This window comes from Parasteatoda tepidariorum, chromosome 2 (assembly GCF_043381705.1).
Source record: "Parasteatoda tepidariorum isolate YZ-2023 chromosome 2, CAS_Ptep_4.0, whole genome shotgun sequence".
Taxonomy (NCBI): Eukaryota; Metazoa; Arthropoda; class Arachnida; order Araneae; family Theridiidae; genus Parasteatoda; species Parasteatoda tepidariorum.
In genome coordinates, this window is record NC_092205.1 from 4,630,415 (window position 1) to 4,650,647 (window position 20,233).

The following is a 20,233-nucleotide window of genomic DNA, read 5'->3' on the forward strand; positions in this document are numbered from 1 at the left end:
GTTTTCTATAAACCCCTTTCCACAAACCTGACACATATAAGGCCTCTCACCTGTATGTTTCATCATATGACGCTTCAAATTTCCTTTAAACGGAGATGAATAAGAACAAAAACAGCATTCGAAAAGATTTATAACAGTTTCTTGGTTTTCACTTCCTGCAAAAAAATAATAATAATAAATAAATAAATAAGTAATTCATTTAAATCTAAGAAAAAAATAGTTTTAGCAATTATAAGAATGAATAAATAAAGTTGTTGAACACAAGATTGAACTCAAACTTTCCAATTTCGTGATTTGTTAGCTATCTATTTAAAAAGTGTGCAGTGTGCAAAAAAATGTATATATATTGTACTAGTGGTTCAATCATAGTGGTTTGATGGCCTGACCTTAGTATAGACGCTATTTTAAGTTACAAAATCAGACACAAAAACATAATTTCTTTAAATAAATATAAAGTTTTCAGATTTTTTTTTTTTTTTTTTTTTTTTTTTTTTTTTTTTTTTTTGAGATTTTAATTTTTGATTCTCAAAATATGGAGGAAGAGGGAGATTTTGAAACTTTAGTCCTAAAAATTTAGTCAGGAGAGTAGCCAGAAAATTGGATCCCAAAAAGTTAAGTTTACTTTTTAAGTACTTTTAAGCGAATCGAAAGTTTTCTGCATACAATTATTAAATTTGTTTATCCATAGATATTTTATGTAAAAAAAATTTATTTTCAGTAATTATTAATTATTTTATTTAATTAGGATTGAAAGCATTTTGAATTGTAATCGTACATAAATTTTTACACCATTCAAAACTATATCATTTTTAATGACAAAATAGAAAATCAAAACAAAATCGGTCAAATAGTTCTCGATAAACGAATTATTAAATACACAGCTTTTTCGGAAATTTATTACTTAAAAGTTATACAATTAATTTCGAATTTTGTATTTTCTCATTAGAAATAATGCAAAAATTTGTCTACCTTACAATTCTAAATATTTTCAATTCTTTTTAAATAAAATAATAAACAACTACTCAAAATTGTTTTTACATGAAATTATCTTTGGATAAACGAATTTTACAATTGTGAGCAAATATTTCTTGTTTCATTTAAAATTACCAGATACCTCTCGACTAAATTATTGGGACAGTATTTTAGGGATTGTAGCTATTTTGATGGTCAAAAATTCAGATCCGTCTAAAAAGAGATATGTTTATTCAAAGAATATATGCTTATAAGTCTGATTTGGTAACTTAATGAATAGTTTACATTAATTAACTAACATATCAAAGATAACCCTTTTAAAATTTCAAATGGATCCTTAGTTTGTAAAAAACAATCAATTAAGCATCTCCACTCAAAGTAAGCTGATCAAATGATGTATATTTCAGCACAAGGACTGATCACTTAAAAGTTTTTATCTATTTACAGTCAATAAATTTTAAATATAACAAACATTTCCAGACATTTTATTCATGAATCACAAAAGAAACAAGAAAAGTATAGACAACTATGTTGACTAATTCTATCAGTTCATTTTCACTCTGCCTACATAACACAGTCCTATTGCAAATTTTTTTAATTGAAATAAACAAGATGTTATACATTCATTGAACTGCTTAAAGTATGCATAAGAAATGTAAAATTGTTTTGTTTTTTTTAAATGCCCTGTCTCTCAACGCCACACAATATGTTTAAAATACAAAATTTAGTAACCAACTGTACGAATAAAAATACAAACCATATTTGATTTATATTTCTTACATAATTTCAAAAATTGATAAAAGAAAATAATACTAAATTCAAGAAACACTAAAGAATTATGTTAATAAGAAAGGTAAGTATGAAATACAATAATTTCATAAATTTAATACAAGTAACTGAATATCTATACAAGTTAGTTCAAGAATATTCGACATGGTCGATCACAAGTGCATACGTAATACAATCAACGTTATGTAAAAAAATTTTAAAAAAGGAAATGATATGAATTTATAGCACAAGCATTTATACATCATGCATATAAATCATTCAAAATCAGGGGCCTCAAAACGGGAGGTCATGGGAGGTAGCTGTGACCTCCCAAACATAAATTCAAACTGTGAAATATCAATAGTAATTTTAAAAAAATAATAATTTTTATTTTCAGTTTATATGCTGGTTTTATTTTATTTATTGAATTATTAATTATTATGTATATTAGTACAAAAAATCAGATATAAAGTAATGTTTACTATATCCGTATCTACCTTATTACTGCTCACTTTTTAAATTCAACAAATAAATATATTTTAAATAAGTTCAGCAAACTAATTATTTTAAATTATTTATTCTTTTTTTTAAATTTTAAAGTACTGTAACTAAACTTTCATTTTAAAGCACAATTTTTAGAATAGATATTTTATTTCTACCCAGCATTCGACGAGATTAACCGACTACTAAATTATTTGTTATTAGATTTATTGGATAGTGAAAAATTATGTCTTCAAACTAACTATGAGTTAATTTCTTTTTCTTATATATATTTTTATCAAATGGTTCATAATTTATTTTATTAATTGACTAGAATAAAAGTAAAGCAGTTCTTTGAGGAAATTATGGAGGTTAAAGCTTCACAATGGGACAATTGCTGATTGTGGGTCAGCTTTGTGCACAGGCAGCCTTTACTTCCCATACAAATGAATACCTATCGATCTGAAACTGGCTTTAAGATGCCGCTGAGAATCGAACCCCAGTTCTTCAAAACAGTTCAACACCTTACCCATAAACCAATCACAGCTTATTGACTAAAATAACTAAGTATAAAGTCACCAAATCAGCAATGAACATAGTGAAAATATTAGCAACAAAATAGTTTTTCCTTATTAAAGCTAATGATATGCGTACTTATGATTGGATTGAATTCGAAATTTGATTTGGAAAAAATTGTAATTTTCCCCTCCCAAAAATATAAATTCGTGGCATCCCTATTTAAAACACAAATATTTAAAGGCAAATCCCTTCATCTCATAGAATGATCAAAGAAATATATGAATTTTATATAGATAAATAAAATAATAATATATGTCTTATAAATATTTAAGACATCAGAATAAGTATCTGGAAAAAAGAGGGTCATATTTATGCTTTTGCTTTGGTACCTGTGCCAAGATTTGGCGCCAACTGGGCAACAGATTGCAAGAAACTTAAAAAAACATGATAGAAGGGAACAAACTTGAATGGTATAACTCATAGACACCCCAGGCAAAACATAACATAGATTTTTTTTAAATTTTCACAAGTAAAAAATTCTTTTGGCTCTTGGCCATTGTGTTTTTCGCAAACAGGCCCTGATACAAAAATGTTGCTAAATTAGAAAAAAACATATATACAAGCACAAATAAAATGGTTATAAGAGATAGGCGATCGTTTTGATATTGTAGCAAGCACAACCATCAGTGCCTACGGTATTAAATCAAGAGAAAAAACAGAAATGCTACAAAATTGAGTCCAATCAACTTTGTAATGAAATAAATAAATTTAAGATGAGAAGAGAAAAATAATAAGAATAACAAATATATAGGACTAACATGGCACATCTAAAAATAACTCACTATAAGAAATTATTTAAATTAATAAAAAACTCATCTCACTCTATAAGTCGACCATTAAAACAATGCAACACAAATGGTCAGGTTTTACTGTGATTACTATAGTACCAAAGTAATTGGTCTCTTTTAAATTATTTTAGTTGTTAAGTACGTTTTCATCTTTTTAATAATCATGACACTTCTATTCAAATAACATAATAAACATCATTATGCCTTCTTAAACAAATATAATTTAAAAGATATAAAGTGTAGTTCTCCTCACGCCATATTGTAATGTTTAAGTAGATGTTTTTTTACACCAGTTTTTGTAGTGCATTTTCTGTTGCAAACAGGACAGAAAAAGGGTGATTCTCCTGTATGAGTATACATGTGAGTTTTAAGCTTTGAATTTTCTCTGAAAGCTCTCCCGCACACATTGCAACTGAAAGGAGTCTCTCCGGTATGACACCGCAAATGGCGTTTCAGATTTGTCAGGCGATTTGTCTGGTACTCGCAGAAGGAACAATTCAGCATCTTCGCTTTCTTTAAAATCTGATCCCCTGTGAAATAAAAATCCTTAAAATACATACTAAATTTAAAATATATAACTATGCAAACAGAAATACATTCGATAATGAGGCAATAAAACTTTAAGGCTAACTTTCTTATGTCCATTGTATCACTGAATAGAGAAAGAGTCAATAAAAACATACAGAATAAATTAGATGCCATTCTTACTGGAAATAATTGCTTCAAATTTAACTTATTCTCCAAATTAGGAACATAAAAACTTGATGGTTATGCTCCTAATAACCAACTTCACACAGTTATCAAAAAGAAATGGCAAAATAGATTAATTTTATTTTTACCAGTCTCTATTTCAAAAACAGCCCTATAGACATCAAGTCCATGGTGGGACATTAAAAGTGCTCAAAATAAAAGGGTTATGAATCATTATCGCTAGATTACCAACATCTATGTGCATGCATACTATCTTCAGATTTGATGTTTCTCACTTACTAGCTTTTACCATCTTTTCAATCAATGGTTTAACCACACATTTTTGTAAGCAGTATTTTCTTAATTAATATTAGTTTAACAGAAATAGAAAAAAATTGGGAATAAAATCTTTTCTGGTTTTGCAAAATATTCTCCAATATTGAGCTATTCATTCATAAAACAGATTACTGGGGAAAAAATTTCACAACTAGATGCAGTAAAACACTTTTTATCATTTATATATGCACTAAACAATAAATAATGACTTAATACTTTTTCATAAAACTCAAAATAGATTTGATTTGTACTCAAAGGGGGGAGGAAACAGGGATTGCTTGAACAGGGAGTCCAGTTTTTTTATCAATAATTGTTCATTATTTTGTTTGTTTTCCGTGAATTTTAATTTAATTGTTACATATGCTTCATACACATCTGTGTAATAACAATTCATAGTGCAAAAACAATTGTGTTCGGGTAGAGTGCCCAAAATATTGTGTCGCGTGCCATAAATGGCACGCGTGCCATTGGTTCGCCATCCCTGGCATAGGGGGTGGTAGTAATCATGCAATTTGCACACCACACTTCCCAACCACACATGGACTTGTCCGCTTTATAAGTGACAAGGACATTAGAGTGGATATTGAACAACTAAGGCATAACAATGCATAGATAGTATATAAAATATATCACAATTAATTTGAGTACACTACATGTTCTAGGTTTTTTTTACTTTTAAAAGGATATGCAACCTCATCAGCAAACACCCAAGTAAACGTCCACTTATGAATAGAATTCATATGAATAAAGGAAAGCAATGTGAATAAAGCACAAATAAATGAACAGAAACAGAGTAAAGAAATTGTACATACAGTGAACTCTCACTTATATTCCGGTTTAAGGGACCAAGGAGAAAATAGCGCATTAGTGAGAGATGCATAAGTGAAATTCCATTCCAGTTTCTTGAAAACATAAATTGCAGTGAAAGTATGAATAAAATTATTTCTAATTATTAAATGTTAACATTTATAATGATACGGTATTTACTATAACTATACAAAGAAAAAAATTGTAATGCACTTAATAAGAATTTATTTTGTTACAAAATAGTTCATGTTACAGGTTTATTTTTACTTTTACTGATGAAATTAAAAAATAGTTTCTTCAACATCAAATAAATAAGAAAAGGGAGTTTCGGTAGTTAAATTAAACTGCAAATAGTCATGAATAGTTGTTAAACCTTCTAATGCTTTTGTATGAAATGGAGGAACTTTTTCATCATCTTCGTTATCGCTAAAACTGAATAATAATAATAATCGCTATAACTTAACAGTCCTTTACCAAAAGCTAAAGTTTTATTATAGGGAGAAACGGTGCATGATAAAATTTTAAGGCAAGTGTAAAGAAATTCTTTGATGTCATAACATGCTGCATAACGGGTTGTTTGATCACTATGGTCACTAAACAGATCATCTTTTATTTACCAAAGATGTCTATCTGATGGCAAACAAGTGACCATGGTCACTTTCATATTCCATGTGTCCTTTTCTTAGAAAACAGCAGAGTAAAACTAACAGGTGGGTTTGAGCAAAGGGTCTTTTCTTAAAGAAGAATGGGTTTCCAATGTAATAGATAAGACATCCTATTCGAAATTGTAGAAAAAATGTCTTCCTAGAAACAACAAAGGTGAAAAAGTTTCAAGGGGTACAAAAATGAACTATTACACTGGATCCAGCAACATATTTCATTTTAACTGTAACAAAGATAATTTATTTGCTTTAATTTTTAATCTAAAAACTATTTTCTAAAAAAAGTGCTTTTTTTTCTATTTAAAAAAAATTAAAATTTTTGCTAATTCTAAGAAACCTTTTGGCGCAGAATTAAAAAATTAATTTTCAGTGCAAACGAGTGATAATTATCATTATTTTCCTATATAATGAGCAGAGAGCTTTGAAAACCGTTGTATAAATGAAAAAGGAATGAGAGGTAACTGTATATACAGTATACTCTCAATATCTCAAAGTTGAAGGGACGCTAAGAAAATTTCGAGGTAGCGAGCTTACGAGATAACAAGTTCAGAACTAAACATGTTCTAAAAAGTAGAAAAATATATTCTAGAATATTAAGTAGCTAATACCTTCTTAATAGTAGATAATATCTCTTGAGAGTAGATCTTATGTTTTTTGACTCTATAAAGTTAAGAAACTTAAGAATAACTACTAATAAATATGTGTGTAATGATAGTTGACTATAAACCTAAAAACAGCAACAATAATTTTATTTTTAAAGTAAAACAAAAATAACTATGCATTAAAAAGAAAAGAATTGGTTTATAATAAACTTACATTGTGATTTTTCCGAAAAATTTATTTTATATTTCGAAAAAAATTCAACATAACAAGATTTTCGAGATATCGAGAGTATGCTGTGTATATATACATATATATGTATATAAAGCTTATTCTGATAATTTACCAAACAGTTCATCTTTTAAAGCAAAGAAATGCAGTTTTTAGTGAAACTGTTTGACTATATTATCAATGTTTGTAGCTATTTTCCAATTATAATGAGTCTAATAATTATAATTTGAGTAAAATTACACAACAAAGAAAGGTATAACTAACTACTATTAAGGACTCGTTAAACTAGATAACTAGATTAAAAGTTTAATGAAAAATAATTGTTATTAAAAAGTTCAATAATCATTAGATGGTTCAAATACCCAGTTAACATATGAAAGACTTAGGATACATAGTCATATGCCCCAATTTTTCCAAATGTAAGATTTCAATATCATATTGTTTCTTGGTAATGTTTCCAGGTAGGTACTTTTCCCCAATACCCATTTAAGAACTACACAGTGCAGGACAACATCTTGTTGCCTTAATGAAAAACACATTTTTTTCAGCAAAAATACTCCTTAAAAAGATGATCTGAACAATTTGAAAATGTGACTTATCATTATATAGCCCAAAACCCTTCATATAAAAACTTTTTTTTTTCAAAAAATTATTTAAACCTTTTCTCATTAATGAGACGAATTACATTCATTAAATAATGATTCTACGTTTGAAACTGAAAATAGAAGACAGAAATACTAAAATAATAATTATCTGACATAATTAACAAATTATATTTAAACATTAAGTGACACAGTAATTTTCATTATTTCTCTCTAGCAAAATATATTATATATCCTTGAAGCAAGTATTCTACATTGCAAAAGAAAAGTTAAAATAATATTCAGAATATTTCTAGACATTTCTATCAGAATACAATTTATTACAATGGAAAATACAATACAAATACATGTCTATTACATTATTTTTCTTTTAACATACCTTTAACACCAATAAAAAATTTTAAAAAAAACATGTTAATTGAAAATATTTTTTCGACAGTAAATTAATTAAATTTTAATGATAAAACCAAATGATTCATTTAAATCAAGCTTATGACAAACAAAGGAAGCTGAAAAGAAAGTAATGCATGTCTAAACATAAAACCATTCAGATATTTATAACATACTAAGATTAGCATGACTTGATTAATTGAGATAAATCTAGTTAATTTAAACCACAACCCCTATTTTGGATGTTGTATGAATTGATATGAAAAAAATAAAACTACGAAATAATATTAAATTCTGCTTACATATCCTTCAATCATTCAGGAATTTCCTTAGTTTCAGAAAATATTCAGAGTCAGCGAAATTCTAGAAAAAAGTTCTTAAATTCTGATCAAAGTTTTTTAAATTTCTACTCGAGTTTACTACCACTGGAAAAAATATTTTTTAAGCAAACCTCAAATAATACCTATAATTAATTTTTTCCGAGCAAATAATATATAAAAATAAAGAACATGTAATACCAAACTAAAATTCCAAAAAACCAAATTCTCCAAAGCAAATCAAATTTTCAAAGCAAAATTCTCAAACTTTTACAGATTTTTGTGATAATTTTACAATAATTTTTGAAAAATCTACCTCATGCATGTCCCCTATAAAGAAATGCATAATATATGTTATAGCATGATTTTTTATTATTTTTTGTCAGTTTGTCCGTTAACTATTCATAGTGTAATCCATCAGAAAAATTTTAACTAAAACCTGAAAACTTGTTTCTTACTAAAATTGCATCTTGAACTTTAGCCCCTGATATATTTTTGTAAACCATCTGTCAAATTTATGACTTTTTGTATTCCTAACTTTAAACGTAATTATCTTAATTTTTAACCTGAATTGCAAATTGTACTTTTATCCTAAATCATTTTCCTGATATATATTTTTGTAATCAGTCTCACAAATTTATGACTTTTTTAAGTTTTTATCCTTAACCATTTTGGTAAACTCTCTAAGTTAGGTCTTTTTGTATTTTGAACCTTAAATGTAATTACCTTAATTTTAAATTATAATTGTATATTTAAACGTTAATCATTTTTCTAAAATGCATTTTTGTAAACCATCTCCCTAATTTAGGATTTTTTGAGCTTTTAATCTTAATTGCAACAACCTTCGTTTTTAACCTTAATTTTAAATTATAATTGTGTTTTCAAACCTTAATCATTATCCTATAATACATTTTTGTAAACCGTCCAATAATTCAGGTCATCCAGCATATAAAATGTTTCCTACATGCATGTAAGAATGTTTTCTACTTGTATATATACTTACAAATTGCATACTGCAATAATATAAATAGATTTAACATTCGACCAGAGCTTCTTCCATCATATTGCATTTATTCAGCAATTATCTCGTAACAAAAATATTTTTTTTTAAAAAGTTACAGAAGAACATTTTAAAAGTTTTAAGTTTAAAGGTATCAGAATAGAAATAATAAATAGATATCCTGAATTCACAAAGCCAAAGGTAAGCTAGATCAGTAACTAAACTGTCACGTTTATACTTAAATTATACTTAATTAGACTGTTCTAAAAGCACCATTTTTTCCAATATGTTGAAAACGCTCTCCGTCTGCTACGTTTTGCCATTAGTTCTAGTTATATCTGGACAAAGCAAATTTATAAAATTATATTTTTCATTCGTAATGTAAAATCAGATTTATGATTTCAATTTAGCTTTATAGAAACACAAGAAAACTCAAAACTAACACTATTAATATTTTATAAGGTAGAGATATTTTTAACAATCATTTATGATTCTTTATTTTTTTTATTTATAATAATTTTATTTATAATATTTAAATTAACAAAGAGAATTTGAAACTATATAGCCTTATTTCAAAATAATTATTGCAATGTATTGAATCATTTCAAAAACAAAATATAGTTCTTTACAACAACAAAATCTCATTTATTATTCCAAGGTTGCTAATGATGCTTAATAATGATGCTCTTAGAACAACATACATACAAAACAAATGACAAATACAGATCTTTTTTTTTCAAAGAAAACATTCCAAACATACAGTAAAAACAATGCTCTTCCCAACATGAAAATATTAAGTTAAGTTCCTGGATATGATTATTCTTTTCTTTTTTCTTTTTTTTTGACAAGCTTTCTTAATGTTGAAATTTAGTATGTAAAGCAACGCAAGCAACTAGTTATCTTGGCTGCACCCACGATTCACTAGAGTTTAGATACCATATAGATTAAATTTTGATACGGAGCGAGCCTCTATAGTGTATAGGTGGTTGACCATGTAAAGCTAAGCGCAGATGGCACTAGGGGATAAAATTCCTCATAAGACTTCCGGGTTACTACTTCCGACTGATTTTTACGCTAAGTTTGAAAAAACATGCCATCCAATGTTATTATACTTGCAGCGTTTTCAATCTAACTTTCAACGAAACAGACAACAGTTGAATTTGGAAGACTCTGCAAGCTCTCTGTAATACTCACCAAAAAATAACGAACAGTGCTATTTTACACAAATATAGCCAAATAGAGGATAACATTCCATACATGGCAAACCTTACACTTTATTTATTCTGCGATATTAATTTTGCTAAATTTGTTTTGGGTTCACGATCTGTTAAAATTTATAACTTATCGAAAAAACTTATGAATGGGAAAATAACGTGTAAATTTAAACTCAAATCACAATAAAAAACTTCCTAGAATTTGAAACCAGTTCACATATCGCCTCGTAAGCATGACATAAACGGAGAGATACACCGGAAGTTTTTTAAATTTCATCCGATTTTAGGAAGCTTTTTATTGTTTACATTCAGTCAACCATCCACAGACGATTACAATGAAGTTTGGTCTTAACCACATAAAGAAAATAAACTAAAATGTGCAATGACAGTATCCACGCAAGACAAATGATTCTGAATCAAATCATTCAAACAGTTCAACGTCTTAATAAACATAAGAGAGTGTTTTAAAAATGCACAAACAATAATATCTCATAAATTGTATGAAGTGTTACAAAAATAATTTTTTTCCCTGATGATTTAGCAAATGCAATTGAAGCGAACGTTTATCTGTATAACATTTATTACACAAATCACATTTGAAAGGTTTCTCTCCTGTATGCGTCCTCATATGCCTCTTCATATCACTTAACCTAATCGTTGAAAATGAACAGCAAGTACATGCATGCATTTTCTTCCCTTTATGAATATATCCTAAAATGGAAAAAAAAGATGAAGACTAGATTCAGAATTTTCTAATATAAAGAATTTAGCTTACATTGACTAACATTCATACAATTTTGAATTCCAATTTCTTTAAGCATTTCCATGACTTTTTGTAATATATTTTTGGATTTAAAATAAAGAGACGAAAATAAATGTGTCATGCAAAAAGACATCTGATAGATTTATGAATGAGGGCTAACAGTCTTGAATGACAACAACACATTTGCTATGAAGATAAAATAAAAGAAATCGCAATTGATAACTTTATGAATGAAAAAATAGCACTTACAAATGTCAGACACTTCTAAAGTCTTTCTTTTTTTCATGGACGATTCAACATCTATTAAAAGAGTATTTTTTAAAAAAAGAAGGAAAATTCAATTTTAGACTAGCCTTTTATTTATTTATTTTTTAATTTGTTCGATAAAATTTGTATAAAAGACAGGATGACTTGCTTTACTAATTTTCTTACACCCATCTAAATTCATGTTACACAAACATAACTACATATCTTACTTTTACCTAAAAAGACATTTTTTTAAACAATCATTTTTATACACTTATTATAATATTACCAAACTATACTCAGTGGCCCAACAGTCTATAGAGCGTTAAAGCCTACTGTGCCCATCTGCAGGGGCAGATGTTCCGTTTAGGTGGTCAACCAAAAGCGGAACCCCCAATGTTTAGTCCCCAAGCACGCTTGGTATTCATTTTATCACCCCACTGAAGAGATGAAATTCTCAGTCAACCTTTCCCGGCCCTAGGTTTGAACCCAGGACCTGTGGCACAAGAGAACAAAGCACCACCACTCAGCCACCAGGCATCTAGTATAATACTATCATGTATTAAATATAAAATTTTTCTACAAAAATTCAATACTTTTGATTGAGCTGCTGTTTTCATACATCTAAAATGTTATCATAATAAAGCATGGGTCTCGCATCTATTCAAAACCTGCAGCACACAAAATAAATATATAAATCATCAACAGTTTTCAGACAAACATACAATGCAATGATGTGAATTATTCAGTATAAAGTAAATACTATAGAAGAAGAATTCTAAATCAGAACTGTTGGATAAATAGCTAACAGTATTTAATGTGATTATTCATAACAGGATTGTTTCATGTCATAAAAATGCATTAACCTTAATACTTATATGATATTAAACTTCTCATAAAACTTGCATTACAAAAAAGGCATTTTTCTGTCCTTGTGATGATTCATGGAATGCAGTTGAAGCAAACGTTTATCTGAATAACATTTGTCACAATAATCACATCTGAAAGGTTTCTCTCCCGTATGAGTCCTCATATGCCTCTTCAAATGTGATGATCTCACTGTAGAGTATGTACAAAAAGAGCATGCATACACTTTCACATCTTTAGAGCCATATCCTATAAAAAATAAACATTAGTTTTGAAAAATAAACAAAAATAAAAACAAATAAAAGATTTATAGATAAACATCTTTGTCAATTTTTCATACATGCATACATTTTTACTTCTTTATAAGCATATCCTAAAGGAAAAAATAAATTTTAAAACAAGAAACAATAAAACAACCTTTTTCAATAAGCCATATAAATGAATACATTTTGATTAAATAAGCATATCATACAAAGAAAGTATGAAACTTAAAAAAATTTAAAAAATAAATAATGAAAAAGTTTTAAAAAATTTTAATGTATGCATATGGTTTCAGTTGATAAGCATATCCTATAAAAATACATCTAATTTTAAAATAATAAAATAGAATTTACAATTTTCAGAAACTTATGGAATATTCTCGTAGAATCTGGAATGATTGTCATGCTTAAAATGTGCCAATAAAATTTTCAATTTCTAAAAAGCATTTTACATGATTTTTTTTTTATATGATAAAGTTACAGTAAAATTACTGCCAGAGCAGCAGTGGAAAATATTCTGTATTAAAATGAAAGGTTTATATTTTAAACATTTGAGCTCAACACAGAATCGTTTGCATATATCAAAAATAGAAGGATAGAGCATCTTCACTCTTCTCTTAAGATTTAAACTGATTAAACATTTCCGTCTGTTTGCATCGTCAGAATATCTTGGAGCAAGTTTCCAAAACTCCTAGTCAGGGGACTAACCCATATGCTAAATACACACAATTTAAATATAAAATAGCTCCATACTTCTTAAGTTATATTTTTTTATTTCAATTGTTCCACTGTTACATTTTTTTTTAATAAAATAAATAATATAAGTTCAAATCAAAGAAAAATAAAAAGAACATAACTCTTTGACTCTAAAATAGAAAAAACATATTTTCTCGGATTAATTATAAATTAAATCAATCACAACTTTGTACTTATTAAATTACAAACATATTAATGATTCATTTAACATTTTTTTAATATTTAAATGTAGTAGTTTTCTTTTTTCAGAAACACACAGATAATTGATTTGATCGAAAACATTATCTTCAAACCTTTAACAAATTACATTTTTAAGTATTGAAGAAATGTTACAACATACTACGTTAACTACAAATCATGTTCGCAAAAATTATTATTTTCCCACTACATTTTGATTTTATATAGTCTCTGTATAAAGTTTTCATTTTCATTTTTTTTTCTGTTGGATAAATATAGTTAAGCAAAATATTTTAAAACTTATGTGATGTACAGATAATGTAGTATTCCTTGCAAATTTGATAAAACATTATCTTTATACATAAAAACTATTTTTACAAAAAAGTTGTGTAATTTAAATGTATTTCTCTTACTTTAATCTGAAGACATTAAGGAAGAATTCTACTTTGTAATAAATTAAAACTTTAAGACAAAATAGGAACCAATAGGAACACAAAGTTTTAGCTTTTTCTCTTAATGGTAAGTATTATTTCAAATTTAAATATCCTGCCAATTAATATTAGTTAAACTATCTAGCTTCATTAAATGTTTCCATCATTTCTCATTTTATGAAAATCTATCCAATAATTTTTAAACAAAACAATAATACATTCCATTAATTTCATGCATAAATATTTATATTATTCAGTGTTATTATTCAGCACATTAATGTTGTATATTAGTCAGTGTATTTTTTAAATAAAGAAATACAATTGCAATTAATAAAACTGTCATCATATTTATTGGTGTTATCCAATATCAGGAGATGAATCATTGACAGTTTTCTGTTACACAACAACAAAAAAATTTTATGAATCAGTTTTATATGAATCTACATCATAAGTTCTAAATAAAATCATTATCTATTTCATACGTTTTAATTAGTACAGATGTGAATCATCAGTAGTTTTCTAACATCCAACAAAGCAGTATAAGTTTTAAATGAAACAATAATTTATTTCATTATATTTAATTTTGTCTGTTTCACATACTATTATGTACTAACTTGTTTTGAATTTCATAAATAAGAAGTACAACTGTAATTCATAAATAAGGATAGCTTTCATCCCAATTGTTGGTGCTATCCAACATCGGGTGATTACTCATCAACAACTTTCTAACACACAGCAAAAAATAACATGTATCAATCTTATACATGTATCAATCTTAAACATGTATCATCAGTTTTAATATAGTTAAGTTTACATATTAATACAAACATAATATATTAAAATAATAATTACATACCTTGGTCTTCATAAATTAAGAAATACAACCAAAACTCATAACAATGATAATTTTGTAATCAAAAACATTTAAACTTTGTTGTGTATCAAAAAATTATTGATGAACTCAGGTGATGAATCATCCATAGAAATTCATCCCATAGGTTTTAAACAAAACAATTCATTCCTTCAATTTTAAAATGTTTTTTTTTTTTTTACATATTAATATATTATACATGCACATAGTAATTACTCATGTTGATTTTGATAAATTAGGAACTAGAAACTCATAACAATGAGGGGGAAAAAGCTGTTGTCATAATTGTGTTATCGAAAATCAGGAGAGGTATCATCAATAATTTTCTGATATACAACAAAACAATGATTGTTCCTATAGGAATTCATACTAAAGTATTAAAAATACAATAATTCATTAATCAGTTTCAATCTAATTTGTTTCACTTATTAATATATCATTAATTACTTACGTTCACAAATTAATGGGTCTTAGTAAATAAGAAAATACAACTGTATCTTATAACAATGAAGAAAAAAAGTCAGTCATAATTGTGTTATCAAAAATCAAGTTATTTTCAACAATAATCTTTTCTAATACACAACAAAACTATGATATGAATCAGTCATTGAGAAACAAGAAAATTAAATGTTGTAATTCCAAAACTACTCCTTAGAAAAGATGAAACCATATTTAAGGTTATTTACTTCTAGATATATGTCTAGTGCTAATAAAAACACACAATTAATTCATATCATATTTTAAAGTTCTTAAATCGTAGTTCTTAAATAGAACGTTTACTTTTTTGTGAAATTTGTCTTAGAAAGGTATTTTTCTTCCCTTGTGATTCATTACATGCAATTGAAGCAAACGTTTATCTGAATAACATTTGTCACAATAATCACATCTGAAAGGTTTTTCTCCTGTGTGAGTTCTCAAATGTCTCTTTAAATCTGCTGATCTCACTGTAGAGTATGTACAAAAGGAGCATGCATACACTTTCATCTCTTTATACCTGTATGCTGTAACAGAAAAAGACACAAATCAAATTCAAACAATAAGAAAAAATACCACAACTCTATATTTGTGAAGACCTCTGGAACAAATGGGTAAAAAATGAAAAAAAAATTAACTAACATTCAGACTAAACAAACGAAACACTTACCACCAGTAATTGCCTATATTAGTAATCCTTTATAACTTAACCCACTGCGGTTTGGATATTTTCCTTTTTACAGCTTCCAATTGTTCACACTGTAATTTTCCCACCCTCTGTAATCAGAAAAATGTGATATAAAAGGTTATTCTTCTCCTATTTCGATATTGACAGGTATTCAGGCATTTGTAGCTGGAAAATATAGTGAGGTTTCCTACATGCACAAAACTATTTAAGAGGGGAAAAAATTATGACTTTCTAATATTATAAATTATGATTTCATAATATATAAATTATTTATGTCCTATTATAATATTCTTTTTCTATACTTTTTAAAAATTATATTATTTATTCTATACTCTTTAAAAAAATTTCACCAAAATTTGTCTAACAAAATTTACATTTGTTGTATTTGTCATTTGGGATAGCTGATTATTTAGGATGAGGCTTTTTCCAACCAACCTAATCAATCAAGAGTATACTGCATTTAAAAATAAGAGTAAAATAAATAATATTAAGTATTTAAAAAAGAAAACAAGCTCAATTTGAAATCAAGGAAATAAAAACATCGATTTTCCTCTTTTCCAAACTCAGTTAGGGCATTCAAAATTTACAGTTGACGGGTCAAAAAAATTACATTAGATGTAAAGTGTTAGCACGTTAAACGTACAAGCTAACTTATTTCATCTTTCTTAAATAAAATGAAAGATGATTAAGTAAGTTATGGAAATATGTTATTTTTATTTAAAATAAAACATTTCATGTATGGTAAAAATTGCCAAGTGGACTTCTATTATCAAGAACCAAATTTTATCTATATAATAAAAGAGAGCAAAACCTTTGTAACCCAAACCTAACTACCAATCTATCTAGTATGTTGACAGCTGAAATAAGTCAAATCTGTCTATTACTGTTATTAAATGTCTTTTTAACCCTTCATAAGTTCAGTAAAAAAAAATTCAGAAATTTCCTATTCTTTTCTATATGTATTAAAATTTGACTGAATCGGTAAAAGATGTAATATCTAAAACTAGCCTTAACCCCTTCGTAAACCATAGTATGAGCTATCATAATAAACAAGTTTGCATGTGAAAATGACACTATAAATTTTAAAACATTGAAATGAATATAATAAATAGCTCACATACAACTCAAACTTTTATTACGCAGACATTTTTGCTTTTTTTAAACGTACCAATTTAAAATTAAATGAGTATAACAAATCGCAATTCAAACTGCTAATTAATCTAATTTTTTATGACACATAGAGTATTAGATGTATAAACTTTTAAAGGCAAGAACAAATAAAATTACATTTATGTTAATTTAAATTGGTAACACAATTAATAAATAACTTGAAATTGATAACAGAAATAAATGGGAAGATCAGGGGAAGGAGTGCCACACCTTACTTTTGTAAGAAATATAAGGGGATTGTGATTTGCTTTTTTTTGTGACAAAGGGGAGAGGGGATAGTCCAAAACAATGCTTATGTAATATTTAAGCAACCCATTAAGTGATTATGTGTACATGCATAAAAATAATATATTGATATTAGCGATAGAAAAAACAATCCCCCTCTTTAACTTGACCACTAAAGCAATGCATTCTAAGCAGTCAACTTACCCTGGTTTCACTATACTTGATTAGTTCCAAAATAATTTTTAAAATATGATTACAAATATTTTATAAAAAAAACACAAATTACATTTTTATATTTACTTTTAAATTATAATTTACAAATCACTTTATTTTAAATATTTTTTTAAAATACTATAAACTATCGAATAATTCTTTATAAACTTTCAACTATTATACTGCTATGCAATTGAAAAAAAATGATGTAAATGTTTCACAACTGATTCCAAGAAAAGTGACTTGACAACTATTTTCCTTCTATTGCTATTTGTTATGAAAGTTAAAATAGAATTTTTAAGAAAACTGATAAAACAAAATTAATTTTTGAAAATCGTTTTTTTGTAATAGGTAGCTTACCATACAAAGATGCCAAATATTCAAAAAATCTTAATTTTGAATTTTTCATGCATTCTTCATTTTATATTTCCTGTTTTAGGAGCTTAGTTGTTTTAGTGACTATTTCATGAATAGACAAACTACTTAACTTGCAATGCATATCAAGACTTCCTTTTCAATTTTAATTTAGCTAAATTTTGTGTCAAACAATAATTTATCACATAAATTTTAATATTAATTTAATAAATTTAATAATAGGTATATTAAAATTTAAACAGATGTCAATATTTGTTTTAATCCTTAACGGTCCAGAAGTATTTCAAGTTTCTTTTAGTAGGTATTGTTACAACATCAATTATAATTACGCAAATTAAATTAATTGTAAATATGACAATGATGAGAGCAATAAAACTAATGATTTTTTTCTGCCATGTAAGCAACATTGCACCCTGTAAGTAAAAGTGTCATGCCACCTATATAGCGTCATTAGTTTGTAAAAGGGTCAACAAAGATTCCGACATATAATTTTATATTTTCTACTTACTTAAAATTATTAATCACAATAAAGAACAACAATACTTTCATAATTTATTCACAGAACACTAAAAACATTGTGGAACACTCACCAGTTGCCATTCAAAAGAACAACAAGTAAAATCTTTAAAATAACAAATTCTAAACTACATCATAAACCTTAAGCATGACTTAATAAAATACTTCATAATTGATAATGTAACCATAACTCATAACAAAACACAATATTTTTTAATCATCCAAAATCGGTTGTATCATCAACAGGCTATTCATTCATTAATACATAAAAACACTTATGATTTTAAACAAAATCACAATAGAATAAGAAGACAGAATTCCTTAGATCCATACAATGTTATTGGATCATTATATTACTTAAAGTAAAATTTAATCTTTTTTAATGTCACTTAATTTAGACAAAAGGTATTATTTTATCTTCATGATTCAGTAAATGACGTAGAAGCAACCGCTTATCTGAATAACCTCTACCACAAAGATCACATTTGAATGGTTTCTCTCCCGTATGAGTCCTCATATGTCTCTTCAAATCTGCTGATCGCACTGTTGAATACGGACAAATGAAACACTCGTAAACTCTCACCTCTTTAAATGAAGTGAAATGACCTGCAAAACAAACAGATAAACCAAATTTAAAATAACTACAAAAAAACACAACTCTTTTGGATACACATTTCAGTATTCATTTAATATCAACTAGGCAAAAAGATTTGCCAATTTTTTTTAAATAATTGAATTTCATTTTTATCTGTAAAAACTTAACAGATAGCAGAGAAAAAAATTTTAAAAATGCAAATTATAAACAAATAAGTGACAATTATAAGGTTTCAGATGAATTTTCTTAAAATAAAAATTACTTTTATAATAAGTCAATTTTCAAAAAAAATATAATTTCTTTTTACTTTTGATAGTATTTCTATTCAAAACAAAATATATGGGCTTGAAAATAAATTAAATTTTACCAACAACTACCGAGTTTAACCCAAAATGGAAGATTAACATATCACACATATTTAGACACATAGATCAGATAAGTCTAACAGGTTTTCAAAGACACTAGTTAGCTAGATATTACCATGTCAAAGATAATAAAAAACGAGGCAAAACTATGTACCTAGTACCTAAGTATAAAGCTTTACCAAGCTGACTAGCTAAGCTAGATAACTTACAAGATAAATTAGCCCTAGATATATTTTCATAGATCTATTCTAAGATAATTTGAATATTTAATAATTGTAAGAAAAGCAAAATTAAAAAAAGTGAAAGAGTACCCTCTGGGGGTAATGCACAACTCCAACTTTGTCTGGATTTTTAAAGACAGCTGTAACCTTCAGCTATACTCGAGAAATAAGGCTTCTAGAAACACCTCTTGGAAACAGCCTGTAATTATTTGAAATTATGGGAAATGAGATTAATAATAATATTTAATTTCCCATAAAGGGATACAACATTTGCTGTAATTTGAATAAATAATTTTTTTAATAATTAATACATAAACAAATAAATTTCTTTTACAATTAACTTTAAAATAAAAATTAATTGAAAAAGAATTAATAAAAATTTAAATGAAAAAAAATTTTAGTTTTATTTTTCTCATTTAAGTCACAAAAATATAAGAAAAAATATAATCTTCTAACATGTTAAACAATTAACATTCAAATGCCTTTTAATATTTTAAGTAGAAAAGAATTCTCACATGTTTGAAGATAGAGTGACAAACTTTAGAAGAATTTTAAACCAAATTTTGTAAAATTATAAGTAAGAA

The 20,233-nt window shown here is 26.7% G+C and overlaps 1 non-coding gene across 1 annotated transcript in view; it reads right to left on the reverse strand.

Moving 5' to 3' along the window:
- Positions 1 to 7,814: 7,814 nt before the first annotated feature.
- Positions 7,815 to 20,233, reverse strand: part of LOC107449927 (uncharacterized) — a 32,945-nt gene continuing 20,526 nt past the window's right edge. Inside the window, exons 4-8 of the transcript XR_006226062.2 lie at positions 19,740 to 19,848; positions 18,543 to 19,074; positions 15,588 to 15,808; positions 11,449 to 12,561; positions 7,815 to 11,147 (exon numbers count right to left, since the gene is read on the reverse strand). This is a non-coding gene — a transcript (uncharacterized protein). The remainder of the gene's footprint in view (positions 11,148 to 11,448; positions 12,562 to 15,587; positions 15,809 to 18,542; positions 19,075 to 19,739; positions 19,849 to 20,233) is intronic.